The 10,431-nt window shown below is 40.5% G+C and overlaps 1 protein-coding gene across 1 annotated transcript in view; it reads right to left on the bottom strand.

Moving 5' to 3' along the window:
• Window positions 1–1,166: 1,166 nt before the first annotated feature.
• Ccdc126 (coiled-coil domain containing 126) overlaps window positions 1,167–10,431 on the bottom strand; it is a 33,006-nt gene continuing 23,741 nt past the window's right edge. Inside the window, exon 4 of the transcript XR_012445234.1 lies at window positions 1,167–1,273. The gene's annotated coding sequence lies outside the window, so the exon portion shown is untranslated. The remainder of the gene's footprint in view (window positions 1,274–10,431) is intronic.

Genomic DNA, 10,431 nt, shown 5'->3' with positions numbered 1-10,431 from the left:
AAAACCTAATGTTCAACATAAAAAGATCAGTAAAAAGAAAACTTAGACTGTAGTTATAAATACTAGCATAAACTCCTAATTTTTTTATTTTTGTCTATCTCTGTCCACTGAGAAGGTCAAGGAACAATTATAACCCAGCAGCAACCATTTTTGAAACACCATTTCACACTAAAAAGAATAAGTTCTTTTTAAATAAGCAGTCAATTCAAATGAATGTACCAGTTGCAGTTGGGAAATCTTACTGTGCCAAAAAGCAAGGAAGCTTTCAAAAACTAATATTGCCTAATTAAAACCAGAAGGAGGCATCATCTCAAACCTGTTTGAATTGCTATTATCAAAAATACAAACGATAAGTGTTGCTGAGGATGTGGAGGACAGGGAACCCTTGGATACTGTTGGTAAGAATGCAAATTAGAGGCTGGTGGAGTGGCTGAAGTGGTAGAGCACCTGCCTTGCAAGCACAAGGCCTGAGTTCAAACCCCAGTATTGCCCAAAAAACAAAACAAAAGAAGTATGTAAATTAGTTCAGCCATTATGGAAAACAATATGGAGATGCCTCAAAAAATTGAAGACTAGAACTACCACTCATGGGTACAGATCCAAAGGAAACAAAGTCACCATATCAAATACCTAGATGTATTCCACGTCCATTCCATCATTATTCACAACAGCCAAGACAGTGAACCAACCTGAGTGTCCATTGATGAATGAATGGATAAGAAATATTCACATATAAGTGAATACCACTCAGCCCTTAAAAAGAAGGAAAGCCTATCACGTGCAATAATGTAGATAAACCTGGAAGACATCCTGCTAAATAAGCCAGTCATGGAAAGACAGATACTGTATGATTTCACCAATAATGGAGAATCTAAAAAAGTCAAACTTAGGAGCAGAAAACAAAATGGTGGGGACCAGGGACTCCAATGGAGTGGGTAAGACAGAATAGACAAGTATTGATTGAAGGGTGCAAAGTTTCAGTTACATAGGAGGAATAAGTTCTGGAGCTCAATTTTACCACATGGTGACCATAGTCGATAATAATGCATTGAATACTTAAAACTTGCTAAAAGAGTAAAAAAGATGAGGTGATAAATATATTAACTTGATTTGATTATACCATCATATATATCAAAATAGCATGTTGTATACTACAAACATAATTCTACTTACCAATTAAAACAATTTTTAAAACTGTTGCCATATCAAATGAATACAGAAACCTAAACGATTTCCCCTTTTGCCAGAATAGAATAAGTTGAGCATCAAAAACCTGCAATCGATAGAAATACATAAGAAGTGTAAGGCCATGAGTTCATAGTGATATTCCAAAGATGAAAAAGAGAGAAATACAATCATTACCACGAAGGTAATCAATATATTACTCTAAAATTAATTAGTTAAAAGGAAATAATTAAAGCTGTTTCCTGTCATTCTGGTAGGAATAGTATTTCAGGGTCACCAAATAGTCTTAATGGATATAAATTCTGTACAGAAGAATCCTAGCGAATAAATGCGGAAGGAACTAAAAACCACTCTGCTGCAACCCCTGATAGTTTCGAGTGAATCAGGAAACAGGCATCAATAGACGCTAGAATCATTAAATGAAACACTGATGAGAAACTAAAGTGAAGAGGAAGGAATTGGCTGTCGCCAACTGTCTCACCATCTGAATCCATATGCTCTTGAAATAACGAAATAATGTGAAGTACGTCAACTTTTTAGCTTTACCTATAAAGTATTCCTGTTAAAACTTTGAAACAAATTTAACTAAGTGTATTTAGATCTAACTTCTAGACTCCAGGAAACATAGATGACAGAGATGAAAATAAAACAGTACAAGGAAGCAATCAAGACATCCTACAGGAAGGGCTGGCGGCCTAGCTCTTGTGGTAGAGTGCCTGCCTAGCAAGTGTGAGGCCCTCAGTTCAACCCCCAGGACCACCAAAACAAAACAAAATAAAAAAGAAAGAAACCGAAGAACATTGCAGCAAACAAAGCATTAAAATATAAAGTGTCTGCAGCTGAGTACTCCCTCACATTGTCCTTAAAAAAAAAAGACATTCTACAGGAAGGGCTGGCAGAGTGGTTTAAGTGGTGGGAGAGTTCCTGCCTAACAAGTATGAGGCCCTGACTTCAAACCCCATACAAAAAAAAAAAGATCAGGACCAAATTCCATGCATGGACCTTGATTTGATTCTAGTTTGGAAAAGCAATTACAAAAATTCATTTTTAAGATAATCAGGAAAATCTGCATAATTTGTATTGGGTCTTCAGAAATGGTTATATAAGAAAAAGGGATGAGTGATAGTGATTGTGAAACAAGTACAGCAAAATGTTGACAGCTGGTGAAGCCAGCAGGTGGGCACGTGGGAGTCTATGGAAGTCTGCTTTTGTGTATTTTTGTGGATGTTTGAAAATCTTCATGAATTAATAAAGAGAGAGTTAACAACTGTGCTAAATACAGTTGAAGCAGTTCAAGAAAGTAAATACTGAATTGACCATCGGGTTTGGCCTTGGTAAGTGTAGCTGCAGTGGACTCAGGAAGGAAATGAAGGAGAGAAGAGGCTGTGCTACGCAGCCTCTAAGTGACCCCCAAGGCCCCTGGTATTTGCAACCTCGTATAATCCATTCCCCTTGTGTGACTTGCTTATAACCAATAAGAGCACAGCAGCATTTAGATGTCACTTCCATGATGAGATTGTAAAAGATGTGACTTCCATCTTGGCCAACTTCTCTCCTTTGCCTTCTTGGCTTGCACGGTTTGCTGAAGCAAGCTGCCAAGTTGAAAGGGCTACATACTAAGGAGCCCAGGGTGGCCTCTGGCCACCAACCGGCAAGGACCTGAAATCCTTAGCCCAACAGCTGGCAAGGAACTGAATCCAGCCATCGGTGGCCTGAGTCTGCAAGTCACACCTTCAGAAGAGACCTCAGCTCTGACCACTACCTTGATTGCAACTTTGTATGACACTTAGCAGAAGACCCAGTTAATGTGCACCTAGACCCTTGATAGGACAGAAACTGTGAGATAACAAATGAGTTTTGCTTTAAGCTACTAATCTTTGTGGTAATTTGCTATAAACAATAAGTGACTCATACAGTGGCCATAGCTGAAAGAGAGAAAGTGGGGTCAAAAACAGCTGGAGGGTAATTAGGATTACATTACACCTGTACTCCTAGCACTCAGGAGGCAGTAATCAGGATGATCCCAGTTCAAAGCCAGCCTGAGCCTGGGCGAATAGTTCATGAGACTCTATCTCAAAAATAACCAACACACACAAAAAAAGGGCTGGCAGAGAGGCTCAAGGTGAAGGCCCTGAGTTCAAGCCCCAGTACTAAAAAAACAAAAAAAGCAGGGGGTGTTGTTTTTATTCCCATTTTGAGTTGTTTTTTTCACTTTGAGGCAAGAATGTTGCAGCATGTATGTATTTTTGTTTGTTTATTTTTTGCTTTTTGAGACAGAATTTCATTACTTAGCTGAGGCTGGCCTCCAATTCACCATCCTCCTGCTTCATCTTCCTAGTGCTGGGATTATAGGTATGTACCACCATGCCTGGCACAGCATGTTTGTATTGAGGCAGAAAAGGGAAGAGAGAAGAGAAAAATCAATGATTTGGAAAAAGAGGATCAAGTGAATATACTGGCCTTAGAAACACGGGCTTTTTGGCTGCTATAAGAAAAGTTAAGTTTGGAAGTGTACAGGTAAAGAGGAAATCAGATCACAAAATTTGCTGGAGGAAACATGTAGAAGTTCTTTTTCCTTTTCCTTCCTTCTTTCTTTCCTCCCTTCCTTCCTTCCTTCCTTCCTTCTTTCTGACAGTATATCACTATGTAGCCCAGACCAGCCTCAAACCTGCAACCCTCCTATCTCAGCCTCCTGAATGCTAGGATTTCAGTTGTGTGCCACCATTCCTGCTTGGAAGTTTTTAGTTATTTCTTTTTTTTTAGTAAAATATGAAGTAAGCTTACTAATGCAGAATAAAGAGAAGTATCAGGGAATTAAAGAGAGAGAAGGTATGAAGCAGTTAAGTAGAGCTAAAGATAAGTTGACTAGGTCAGTAGAATTACCACCAGATAGATGGCTTTTAAGAATGTACTTAATAGCTGGGCACAGTGGTGCACGTCTGTCATCCTAGCTACTCTGGAAGCATAAAACAGGAGGATTGAGGTCCAGGACAACAGGAAGAGAAAAATACTACAGCTTGTGAGAATCAGCTAAATTGGGTCTTTTCTGTCAGAGCTAGCTCAGTCAGTAGATCATGAGACTTAATCTGAGGGCCTGGACTTGAGCCTCTTTCCCCCAGTATCACACTATGAAGTATGTCTGTCATTGTGTGGCTATTAGCTCATTTCCCCAGTTGTCTATGTGCTTGGTGGCACGTTGCCTGGCTATAAAGTTTCTACCTTTAAGCAGAGAATTGTTTGTCATCCCATGTTTTAAAACTCAAACTGCTAGTCTTAGGATAATCATTGTCTAAAGGAACCTCTATTTCAAGGTCCCCTTGGCCCACAGGTTAATTATATACTTGGTGCTGCCATTCCAGGTCAAACAGTCATTTCAGGCCTCAGTTTCTCCAGAATCCTAGAAATTCCCACACTATGGTCACCTCTTTGTCTTTGGGTACACCAATCTCATATCTATGCTTTCCAATCATGTCTGCTCTTCCCCTATGCCCTCCCCTAAACCTCGACCTTTGCCAATCACAAAGACTGTGAACCCAAGCTCTCTCCTTAGAGCAAGGGGCAGTCCTACGTCAGGGATAAAAACTGAGACGATGCCTCTGTCCCCGTGTGTGTGTGCATGTGCTGGCTTGCCTGACTTAGGTAAGAGACACACACACCCTTCTGAAGAAGTAAATTTTGCCTCGTCCATCAGCTTTTGAGCATGTGTCTGATTTGTGATCATGGCAGCACCACAGTATTTCTAACAACCCTATCTCAAAAGTAACTAGAGCAAAAAGGGCTGGAGGTGTGGTTCACGCAGTAGAGTGACAGCCTAGCAAGCGCAAAGCCCTGAGTTCAAACCTCAGTACTGCCCCCCCCCAAAAAAAGAATCTACTTATGGTTAAAGAGGCCATGAAATAAAACAGAGATCAGGTAGTACCCATAATCATGGAATAAATACAGCTGGGACTTAAATGCTATAAGCACACCAGGAGAGAGATGCAAGGGAGTTGGGTTGTTCATTAGAGAAGCTATAACACTAAACTGTAGCATCTACACTGGAAAACAGAGACAGTAAGCACATAAAGGAGCACAAGAGCAGTAATAAGATAGAGGGTCAATAGATTGGAGATCTTGAGGAGGTGAATTACTGGAGTCAAGGGACTGGAAGGAGTGTGCTGTAAAGACAGGAAATGAGGCCAGGCATGGTAACTCACGCCTGTAATCCCAACTACTCTTAAGACAGAGATCAGGAGGATCAAGATTTGAGGCCAGCCTGGGCAAAAAGTTTCCAAAACCCCATCTCAATGAAAAAGCTGGGTACAGGGACAAGCACCTGTGATCCAAGACACATGGGAAGCTTAAGTAGGAAGATCACAGTCCAGATCAGCCAGGCAAAAAGTGCAAGACCCTACATGAAAAATAACTAAAACCAAAAAGGCCTAGAGTTGCGGCTCAAGTGATAAATAACCAAGCAAGCCTGAGGTCCTGAGTTCAAACTCCAGTACCACCAAAAAAAAAGCAGTGGGGGAAATGGTGTTCAGGTATGATGCTTAAATGTTATGGAAAAGGTGTGGTTATTGGTAAGATTTGGGGTGTGACCATGGGAATAAGTGACAGGAGCAGAATAGACATAGAGGTGAAAAGGTCAATAAAGTGCAGTCTTGGTTTCAGAGGAATAGTATTCATAAATACTTAAGTCACTAGAGTTATGGCGAGTAGTGCCAGAGGAAAGGACAAGACAGTGAGCCCGTATTGGTTCTCCTCCAACCCCCAAATGATAAATAAATAAAAGAAATGCCCATGAGCAAAAAAAAAAAAAAAAGGAGAAATTAAAAATCAGAGTAGTTAAGAATTCTTGAGCAGAAGCTGGGCTGCATGGAACAGAAGCAAGGGTTTCAGTTACAAGACTGTGTTAGGGCAGAAGATTGGGGCTACACACACAAGCCATCAATGAAAGGAAGGGGGAGGGGGACATGCCTGTAAAGATGACAATAAAAGGCTACTTTTCCTCATGTCAGGGGGTGGAAAAGGCCACCCTTACTCTTATAATCCTGCCCTCACAGGAGCTTGGGGCTTAAATTCCAGCACCTGCTTGGTTTTTTAACTCCCAAGGCAAAAAGATAAAAATCAGTCCTGCACTGATAACAACAGTCCCAGGCTCCCTAGCAGAAAGCAAATACAAAATCAATGTCAAGATACAATTTCAATTTAGGCCTAGCAGGATTGCCACTATAATCAAAATCACAAAACAAAAACAACCTAGAATGAAAGAATGAATATCATTAACCACAACAAACTACAGGATTACACCACAAAGAACTTTGCCTAAGAGGATTTTATTAGGTAGAGACCATGAAATAAGTACATTTATTATTTTCTAAAGAATACAACGAATAAGAGTGGGGGAAACACCATTTGGTGTTGGGATTGCATGCTAAGCATACCCTCTACCACTGAGCTACACCCCCAGCCCTCAGGCTACACTGCAAGCTTTGGAAAGGGACAGAGGGGCCCTGAGCAAAGGAATGCAAAGAACACAGCTCAGAAGCTGGAAAGGCAAGGAAACCATTCTGTCCTAGACCTCCAGACAGAGCACAGCCCGGCCAGCACCTTGTTTCAGCCAGTGTAACTGATTTTCAGATTTCTGAACTCCAGAGCTCTAAGGGAATAAATGTCGCTTTATCCCACCAAATTTGTGGTCATTTGCTACAGCAGTCAAAGAAAAATAACAAGTAAAAAACAGGGTAAAATATATAAAAGGGCCGTTTTCACACACAGGACAACAGGAAATCAGAACAGTGATGCCCAAGAGAAGGAAAACAAATGTGGTGAGCCTTCCCACTGCCTCCAGTTTATTGTGCAAGGTCCAAGGCTGCAGCACAAGGAAGAGGAAACCAAACAGGCCAAACATTCTCTTTTGGCAGCACTGGAGTTTGAACTCAGAGCTTCACACTTGCTAGGCAGGCACTCTACTACTTGAGCCACTCCAGCAGCCCAAGACATTTTCCTTAAAATGAAGGGGAAAAGATAATCCAGGAAGACAGAGCACTGCACAAGACAAAGAATCAGAGAGAGAGTTTATACCATGTGCAGAGAGATGACCTTAGTCTCCAGCTGAGTACTGTTCAAAATGATTGATTAATTAAGCTAATCATTTAGTCGCAGTGATTGTGTAACAGTGGCGCCTCCTCTGCAAGGCTTAGTTGCCCAGCATTCCAAATTCTACCGAGAAGCCAGCCACACCTAAATGACTAAGGTGTTAACCGCTAAATAATCTTTATTTAGATTTAGAGCCCAGAACATCTGGTGATGTTTAAATAATATCAGAATGTGTAATGTGCTTCCTTATTCTTTAGTTCTATGCCTTAACTAACACAAACCACGTAAATTGTATGAGGTTTAACTTGCAAAAAAGAACTAAAAGAACCAGGTCAAGGAGGTGAAGTTCAATTGTGACGTTTCAGCCAGAGAAGAAGGAAAAAAACTGAGACACACATTGTGAGTGATGAAGACCTGGCTCAGCACACAGCCTTCCTGCCCTGCTCCTTTCCCTCCCTCTAAAAGCCCTTTGCACCCGAGTTCCCCAAGATGCAGCTTTGAGAATGGTGACCCCTCCATCCTCTCAGAATGCTGGCCCCTGAATAAAAGCAGTTTCTATGCCACCAACTCTCATCTCCAGAATATTGACTTTTAAGTGGTGAGTGGCCGGACCTGCGTTTGGTAATGATTAGGACAGCTAGATTTTGTAAAAGAGCTGTTGAAGATGCGGAACAATTAGAACTCTTCAATATAAAACAATACAGCCACTCTGGAAAATAGTTTGGTGTTTTCTTGTAAAGTTAAACGTGCACTTAGCATACAACCCAGCAATGTCACATATATCTGTATCTATTCAAGAGAAATAATAAACATATATAAACACAAAGACCTACACAGAATGTTTACATTAGCTTTATTGATAATCACCAGAAGTTAGGGCCAGCCCAACTTCAGCTGAAGAACAGATACCCAGATAGCATACCTATGTAGCGGGGTAGCACTCGGCAATAAAAGAACTATTGATTTATGCTACAACACGAATAGCTCTTAAAAGAGTGTTATATGCTAACGGTAAAAAGCCAAGCACACAAAAAGCTGCATAATGGATTCCTTTTATAGAACATTCTGAAAAAGGCAAAGCTTTAGAGAGAGCAAGTGGATCAGCACATGCAGGGTTAAGGGATTAAGGTGCAAAGGAATCCCAGATAACTCTCTGGGATGGTGGAAATGTTCTAGATATTGTCAACCAAATGTAAAATTGACATAGTGAAGAACCAAAATAATTATATCTGTTTGGGACTAAATACAATTGTAATCAAGGAAAAGAGGATTAAAGCAGTCTTGAAAATGTGCTCTGAGGTTTTTAAAAAAATGGTGGCTATATTTATACTTAAAATTGCAAGGCAGTGGCTACATTATTTGCTTATCAGGAATTGTGACTGGTATCCAAGGGTATGTGGCTCCAAGGGGCCACCATCCCCTTGAGGAAAAACCTTGTGCTCAGGATACAGAGTTCAGTGCTGTACTGCAGATGCTTGGCTTATCTTTCCCAGAATGCTGCCTTACTTCTGCTAAGGACACGTGGCCTTTCAATGAATCTCAAATTTTTATTTTATTACTTCAATTAAACATAGTCCACTTCTACCTTGCAATTTGGACACCATTTGCTTTGGGGGAGGCAATATCTTCACAGACCACGCAATGATTAAAACACAGCTGAGGATAACGCGGGACTGACTGAGAGCTTCTCCACATTCACTGAGCTGAGTAATGCACGTGTGGGAATTGATTTTTTAGTTTTGACATTTGATTTTTTTTTTAATCGTGCTTGGTCAAAACCATATGCAATAAATCCATGAATAAAGTGGCCTTACTGTAGTACAGTCAGAGTTACACTGTTTTGTTACAAAGGGATTGAGTGTCGTCTTGATCGCTAGGTAATTTAGGGGAAAGGGGTACTTCACAAATGGTTCACAAGAGCTGGAGAACTGCAGTCAGACCAAGGTCAACATGCATCTGGGTCACACATGCGGGAAGCCCACTTTGAAGGTCCAGCTGCAGACATGTCTCTGACCTGATTTAACAACACCTCCCAAGTACACTTTAAGTACCCCAGATGAAGCCTCATTCATTTTTATTTTCTTCCTCGAAAATATCTCATGATAGAGGTTACATGCCTGTAAGTCATTTGTCAAAACTCACAGAACTGTAAATTTAAAAGTGTGAACTAATCTAAAAAGAATAAACTCATTACCTCCACAGTCCTGCCTTTAAAGTGGAGCATGGTGGCACAGACCTGTAATCCCAGCTACTTGGGAGGCTTGGGCAGCAGGATCACTTGAGCCCAGGAGTTCCAAGGCAGCCTGGGCAACATAGTGGGACTTTGTCTCAAAAAAATGAAAACTGCATCTCAAGAAACAACAAAACTGACTTTAATGATCTTTTAACAAAAGATAAGAAGGGAATAGTTAACAATTTCCAGATTCTATTGTTCTAGGAGAAGGTCAAGGTTTTTTACTATTTATTTATGTATGTATGTATTTATTTATTTATTAAGGTGCTGGAGTGTGAACAAGTGCTCTACTGCTTGAGCCATGCCCCCCAGTCCTTTTGCTTTTAGTTTTTTGGATAGGGTCTCATGCTTTTTTCCAGGAGTCTTCAGACCACAATCCTCCTAACTCTGCCTCCCGAGTAGCTGGGATTACAAATGTGAACCACCACACCCATCCCCTAATTTTAATTTTAAGTCAAAGAAGCATGAAATATTTAAAGGTAATTAACGTACGACTAGAAATTGAATATATTACTTACAAAACTGTAAAGGGGAAAAGAAGAACAAAGAAAACAGCATTAACCTCGTAGGACGCAGGAAAGAAGAAAAAAAGCATTTAAGAAACTGTGCACTTGGGGGGCTGAGGTAGGACAACTGCAAGTTCGAGGCCAGCCTGGGCTACATAGCAAGATCCTGTCTCAAAAACACCAAAAAAAGAAAAAGTGATGTGATTTATAATTAGAAATATATATTTAGAAACATATATACAATTAGGAATATATATTTGGTCTTCACCCTCATTTCCTGGCACATAGCTCCTAAAATTCTAGGAAGAAATAAAGTGATTTTGGGGGAGACCAGTACTAGGGATTGAACTCAGGGCCTCACAATTACTAGGCAGGTGTTCTACCACCACTTGAGCCTTGCCACCAGCCCTTTTTGTTCTTTTTCTT

Source organism: Castor canadensis, chromosome 2, assembly GCF_047511655.1.
Source record: "Castor canadensis chromosome 2, mCasCan1.hap1v2, whole genome shotgun sequence".
Taxonomy (NCBI): Eukaryota; Metazoa; Chordata; class Mammalia; order Rodentia; family Castoridae; genus Castor; species Castor canadensis.
This window is presented reverse-complemented; position numbering and strand designations above follow the sequence as displayed.